Source organism: Octopus bimaculoides, chromosome 3 (genome assembly GCF_001194135.2).
Source record: "Octopus bimaculoides isolate UCB-OBI-ISO-001 chromosome 3, ASM119413v2, whole genome shotgun sequence".
In the NCBI taxonomy this organism is placed as follows: Eukaryota; Metazoa; Mollusca; class Cephalopoda; order Octopoda; family Octopodidae; genus Octopus; species Octopus bimaculoides.
The window spans coordinates 10588837-10595923 of record NC_068983.1 but is presented as its reverse complement, the minus strand read 5'-3'; the positions used below and the strand labels follow the sequence as shown (position 1 = coordinate 10595923).

At 37.5% G+C, this 7087-nt stretch overlaps 1 protein-coding gene across 4 annotated transcripts in view; it reads left to right on the top strand.

The window, feature by feature from the left end:
* The window catches only part of LOC106884388 (NAD kinase), an 87311-nt gene that overhangs the window by 36752 nt on the left and 43472 nt on the right, over positions 1-7087 (top strand). The window lies entirely within an intron of this gene.

The window sequence follows — 7087 nt, the reverse complement described above, 5'->3', positions numbered from 1 at the left end:
TGATGATGATATGTATGTATGTATGTATGTGTGTGTGTGTGTGTTTGTCCCCCCAACGTCGCTTGACAACCGATGCTGGTGTGTTTACGTCCCTGTAACTTAGCAGTTAGCAAAAGTGACCGATAGAATAAGTACTAGACTTACAAAGAATAAGTCCTGGGGTCGATTTGCTCGACTAAAGGCGGTGCTCCAGCATGGCCGCAGTCAAATGACTGGAACAAGTAAAAGAGAGAGTAAAGGGTAATACAATACAACACATCACATCACAATAGAACACAGCAGTTTAGCCCAGTATCCCATATCAGTGTCAACACAGTTACAGTTTCTGGTTTCATTACATCTTATTCAGTCAGACACTTCTCACTTTCCTCCCACCAAATTTACTGATCATAATGATAGATGAACCATATTTGTTTGTGGTTAATACAGCTTCGAACAGGATCTAGAATTGACTAGGAAACAGATATTTGAAACACAATATACTGAAACACTTCAATGCAAGTTAACAACACCACTGAATATCTATCTTCTGCCTTTCAGTATTACTTCATCCGGAAATTTCATTTGAAAAAAAAACATTTAATGTTTCCTGTAGTTTCTAAGATCTTTTCACTGCTGTACTACCATTCTTATTTTTTCTTTTTTTTTATCTTATTCGTTTCAGTCATTAAACTGTGGCCACCATGGGGCATCACCTTGAAGGGTTTAGTTGAACAAATTGATCTCAGTGCTTATTTTTTTTAATAAGTCTAATAATTATTCTAATGGTCTCTTTTGCCAAGCCACTAAATTATGGGTCACAAATAAACAGCATCAGTTGTCAAGCAGTTTTGGGGGACAAAAAACACACATTTGCACACAATGGGCCTCCACGTACTGTCAATCAAGTTCCTTCACAAGACATTGGTCAGCCTAGTGCTAAAGTTTAAGACACTTGCACAGTGGGACTGAACTCAAAGCAACATGGTTGCAAAGTGAGTTTCTTAACCACACAGTCATGCCTGTGCCATTTATTTGGATAGTTTTGATCTCTTATTCTTATGTTTCAGTCAGTAGACTGTGGCCATGCTGGAGCTCTGCCTCAAAGAATTTCAATCAAATCAACCACAGTACTTTTATTTTTTTTAAGCCTGGTACTTATTTTATTGGTCTCTTTTGCCAAACCACTAAGTTATAGACATAAACACACCAACACCACTTATGAAGTAGTGGTGGTGGTGGGAGACATACACACATATATGACAGGCTTCTTTCAGTTTCCTTCTACCAAATTCACTCCCAAAGCTTTGGTCGGCTCTTGGCTATAGTAGAAGAAACTTACCTAATGTGCCACTCAGTGGGACTGAACCTGGAGCCATGTGGTTGAGAACCAAACTTCTTACCACACAGTCATGCCTGTACAAGTAATTTAATACAAAACATCAGAGTTAAAATTGAAGTGGTGGGTTAGTATTATATGTGAATGTTACAAAAAAAGATATGAGGATAAATTATGTTACTGATTTTTAAGAATAGAAAAGTGGTAGTTGCTTTATATTCATGCTGTACTCAAGTAAAAAGGTTAATAACTTTATAAATTATTTAATTAGCTCTGATATCTTTAATTACTGTAAATCCTCGAGTATAGTCCGCCCTTGAGTATAATACGCAGAAAATTTTTAGGGGGCTGTACCTCTGAAAAACCTAAACCTTGTGTATAATACGTACCCCTTCTCTAACTTGAGTCAAGGAAGTCTATATAACGTCCTTGGTTTGTAAGCGTATATACGGTAACATCCTTTATTGTTATTGTATATATAACATAATGCAAATGTGTAGCTTTTTTGTGCACTTTTTTTGCAGAAAATAAAGAAATAACAGTGAAAAATAACTATTAAGTAAATTGCCTTTACATATTTATCACTATCAGTTACAATCCCGACATCAGAAAATGCGTCTGAATAAACATTGCCGAACAGCAAATAGAGACTCGGACATTGCTTAGAAAATTATTTTTCATTTTTAACCTCGTATATAGTACACACTAGGGATTTTGACCTTTAAATTTTGGGGGGAAAATGCGAATTATACTTGAGGATTCACGGTATTTAATTATGATGTATATGTATTTTAAACCTAAAAATTATAGATGCACATGATACATTATTTGCAGTTAATCAGATGTTTGGCTTGGCATAAGTGATATCTGTTGTCCAAGCTAATTAATGTGCAATGAAGAGTTTAAATTTCTGTAATAATGTATTTTTCTATGAAACTACATTAAATGTTCATTATGTAAGTGCACATACGAAGTGTGTTCAGAAAGTATCCAACATTATTTTCTCATGTCAAAACTAATGCTGTGTGGACAAAATCCTTTGGGTGAGAAGTGATGCCACTCTTTCTGCATATGCACGAACATTTTCATGCTAGTAGGCTGCATCTGTTTCTTGCTGTTACACCTAGGATATTATAGATGTGTACTGCACCTTCATCAGATTTTCATTTTCATGCAAGATGACTAAATGCATCAAGCAGGGACCAGAAATGCATATCTCTTCACTCGTAAGGATGGTCTTCATGAAGTCTGGGTTGTAGTTTGTGCAGTTCAGCATGTCCTGAGCAATTTCCATGTGGAGTTGCTTCTGCTGCCTCACCAGCACCTTGGGGATGAATTTTATGAACACTCTGCATACACAAATCCTCCATTACGATGGCATATACTAATCCCCACATCCCGAGCAATTTCCTGGATTGTTACATGAATGGTCTTCCATGACTGTTCACCAAACTTTCTCAATCGGCTCCTCATTTCGGCTTGTGGCTGGCTCATTTGAGTGTGCCATGATTTCCACTCAGGTGCAACCATGTTCAAAGCACTTGTACCATTCCTTGATCTGAGCTTTGCCCATGGTATCATCACCAAAGGCCTGCTGAATCCTCAGGATGGTTTGAGCTTGAGTATGAACTCCAAGAGAGGTAGCTTTATACTAGGAGATGAGGTGTTAAAGTATAAGTGAAGGGACCAGAGCAGAACAGGTTTCTTGCTACAGAGGGGCCATATTTGGATACTCATATTTTAAAAGAGTGTGGAAAGGTGATTGGGGTGAAGCTAGGAAAAGATAAAAATAGTGGTGATGAAACATCTGTGTGAATCGTCAACATGCTTCACTATTTTGTCCCAGGAGGTGAGTAAAATTGAATGGGGCCAAAACTAGGAGCATGGGAGTGAATGGAGGTTAGAGGAGTGAATGGGTGGGAGTAGTGAATATAATAACTGAAGAACAGGTGTTGAATGGATGATAAGTAGGGGAGGTACGAAAGAGTAGGTTGGGTAGGGTTGATTGGTGGATGTAATGAATAGTGGGTGAGGGAGAAGTGACCAATGGTGATAAGTAGACAAAGGAAAGGTGTGAGAAAGAGAAAGAGATATGACAAGTGGCTGAGTAGGTTGCAAGAGTGTGAGGGAGAGAGAGAGAGGCAAGTATAGTATGTGAGAAGAGTGAGAGATGTATGGCGGCCAAGGTGAGATGATTTGGAGGCTCAGTTGGGAGAGGAGCCAATATAAATGTGGTTAGAGAGGACAGTATTAAGGATGAGGGGTTGATATGAAATGAAATGGTTTCAGATAGTTAGAAAGATTAGTGGCTTCAAGGAAGAACTGCAGTTAGAGAGATGAAGAGTGGTAGGGTGTCTTGGGAGGGAAATTTGAATAAAGAATCCAATTGTACACATGCACACACTCAGGATGTTTCTGGAACTTAGTTTTGCCAAGTTAGGTGGTTCTTCTTGAGAACTGTCAATCATACTAGTTCATTGTCATCTCCTCTGTGCGGTACAAGGTCCTGAGATCATCCTTCACCATTTCATCTTATATCTTCCTGGGTTTCCATCTTTCACAAGCCCTATCCACATTAAGTGATCAGCATTCTTTATACAGCTTCCCTCATCTATATGCATCACATGATCATACCAATGCAATTTTCTTTCTTACACACTACTTCTGATTCCACTGATGCCCAGTGTTTTTTTTTCTCTGCACATTTCTATTGTGTCCTACATTCATACTTACATTGCACATCCAGTGGAGATGCTTGCTTCATTTCTTTCCAGCTCCGTTCAAAGATCTGTATCACTACCATACAGCATTGCAGTTCTAACACAAGTGTAATTTGTGATATATGTTGAATATGTTAAAATCATTAAATACAAGTCATTCAAAAATACTTCCTTCTTTGTATTAAATGATCTTAACGTATAAAATTACTTTCATTGCATAATTAATTTTGTTTTCGATTATAGAAAAAAATCTCCCAGATCCTAAATGTCTGATGTTCAAAATCTAAATCCCCGAACTGTTTTTTGAAAAAATTCTCCAACGCATGTCTGCAAAATGGAACTTTTTGAAAATCATTTTGATATTTGTGTGTTATTTTATATATTTTTGTGGTGCTTATTTGAAATATCAGAATAGCCCTTTCTCATTACCTAAAGTTTTCTCACAATTTAATGGTAAAATATACCATAATCTGTAGGTAAATCCACATATGGTAGGACAAAATGTCACTAATAAAAATGAATTTGGTTCTTTACTTAGCAAAATAAAATGGTACAAATGCAATTAAAAGGTGAAAAAAAAATTTTTTACAAGGGTTCCATTCACTTTATGGTTCATCACCTCAAAATCTATTCTGTTACACTTGGTAACTATGCCTGGAACTCTTTCGCTTGTGGGCATTTAATGGACGTTGCACCATCCAGCAGTAGTCAGCCATCAAACTGACATTTCATTTTCCTTGATATCTTCTTTCCATCCCCTTTGTCTTGATTAAACCTTTTCTTCTGCGCCTCACTCACCCCCACCCCAGATTTTCCAGAAAGAAATCCAAATGGGCTTGCAATAAATGAAGTTTAATACTCATTTTAAATCCTAAGGCCTCAAACTTACAACACAGAGCCCAGTCTGGGAATCAAACTCACTACCTCATAATTGTGATCCTGACACTCTAATCACTGAGCCATGCGCTGGCCTGCCCTCTTAACCAGCAAGGTAACATCACTCAAAAGCTGCATGTGACCAAATGTGTATAACAACATCCAACAGTCTGGAGTCTGGTCAGTACAGTAATTTAAAGAAAACATCATTAAATGAAGGAATAAATTTAGTAAACATATAATAAAAGCAAAAACATCTAATTCATGCAAACTGCTCTGTAGAACCTAACTTCATGGTTAAAGCTTTTGTGTATCAATGTTTAGGTAGCATTAACAATTCAAAGGCTGTCAGTATGACTGCATAACTTAATTCTTTAGTATTTGAACCAGCCATATCCAGCCAAAATATTCTACCTGCTTTATGCTCAAACTGGCCAGATCCAGTCTATCATACCTACCCTACAATATCATTTTAAAAATCAAATTACCTCATCAAAATCTCAAAGCTACAAGATAGTGCATGATTAATTTGAAAATATTGTGAATAGATAAGCATTATTTTTGACAGAATAATGTGAATGCTAAAGGGTTAAATCAAAGGGATTTTTTAGGGGGTTTTTTTTTTCCACACACTTTCCTCTAGGAACCCTGACAAAAGCAAATTGACTTCTTTGGTTCCATCTTTTGGTCATTAAAGAAAATTTCAATGCTATGTCATTGTAAATGGAGTATACTTTCAAGGCATGAAGTATATGAAAAAACAGATATGGCAGCCCACTATGGAGGGCTGCCATATCATCATCATCATCATCATCATCATCATCATCATCATCATACGTCCGCTTTCCATGCTAGCATGGGTTGGACGATTTGACTGAGGACTGGTGAACCAGATGGCTACACCAGGCTCCCATCTGATTTGGAAGAGTTTCTACAGCTGGATGCCCTTCCTAACGCCAACCACTCCGAGAGTGTAGTGGATGCTTTTACATGCCACCGGCACGAAGAAAGACTACATTACACAACTGCCATTCAGAAATTATTGCAAACTGCATTCATAGAAAATTTAAGTTGTACAATTTTTTCCAGCCAACTAGATTCCCACACTGCTAACAATGGCATATATTTCCATCTGATTATATTTACTTGGGTGTTGATGCATGATTATTTCAGTCATTCATTCCATTCATAAAGCATTTCTCATTCTAAATTCATCTCCTAATAGTTTTTTTCACTTACACCATGGTTAATGGTTGTAAATCCACCACCAAAACATTGTTTATAGTTTTCTCTCATGAGTGTATCCATTTGTATGATTTTTAAAAAAAGTTTTGTTTAGATTTTGATTTGGTTAGCATTTAAAATTTTTTTCTTTGCTCTTCATCTTTGCTTCATTGTGACTCTATTTAAATCAAGGTTTTATACATGCACTTGTTCCTTTAGAAACCCCGACAGAAGTAAGCAAACTTCTTTGGTTTCATCATTTGGTCATTTAAAATGTTTATATTTGAATTATAATTTAAATATGAATTTATAAAATTTTATGTTTTAAGGCCTCCTTCAGTTAGGTTAACATATAGGGTAGATCATCCAAACCAGGCAATATATATCTGCTCAACTGTTTTTTCCTATTCCAGCTGCTGTCATCAGCCCTTCACAGCACTTTGTGTCTTCTGCGGAGAATCATTGCAAGCTTTTGACATAGGCACTTAAAACTCACTAAATATGCACCAGTTTAGAAATTTGTGGGGAGAGATTAAGTGATTAAATCAAAACCAGTATTTGATAAGTACTTTGTTTTATTGATCTTAAATGTTAAGCTTAGTGTTTTGGCGAAAAATGGGAATGCAAAAGACATTTTAAAAAAAGTTTTAAAATATATGGAAAAAAGAAAAGATACCCGTGATGAGGTTTTTCGAGCGAGATCGTTGCCGGTGCCCCTGGACTGGCTCATGTGCGGGTGACACATGAAATCGTTCAAGCGGAATCGTTGCCAGTGCCCCTGGACTGGCTCATGTGCGGGCGACACCTGAATCTTTCGAGCGGGATCGTTGCCAGTGCCCATGGACTGGCTCATGTGCGGGCGACACATGAAATGTTTGAGCGGGTTCGTTGCCAGTGCCCCTGGACTGGCTCATGTGCGGGCGACGCCGCTGGGCCGGCTCTTGTGCGG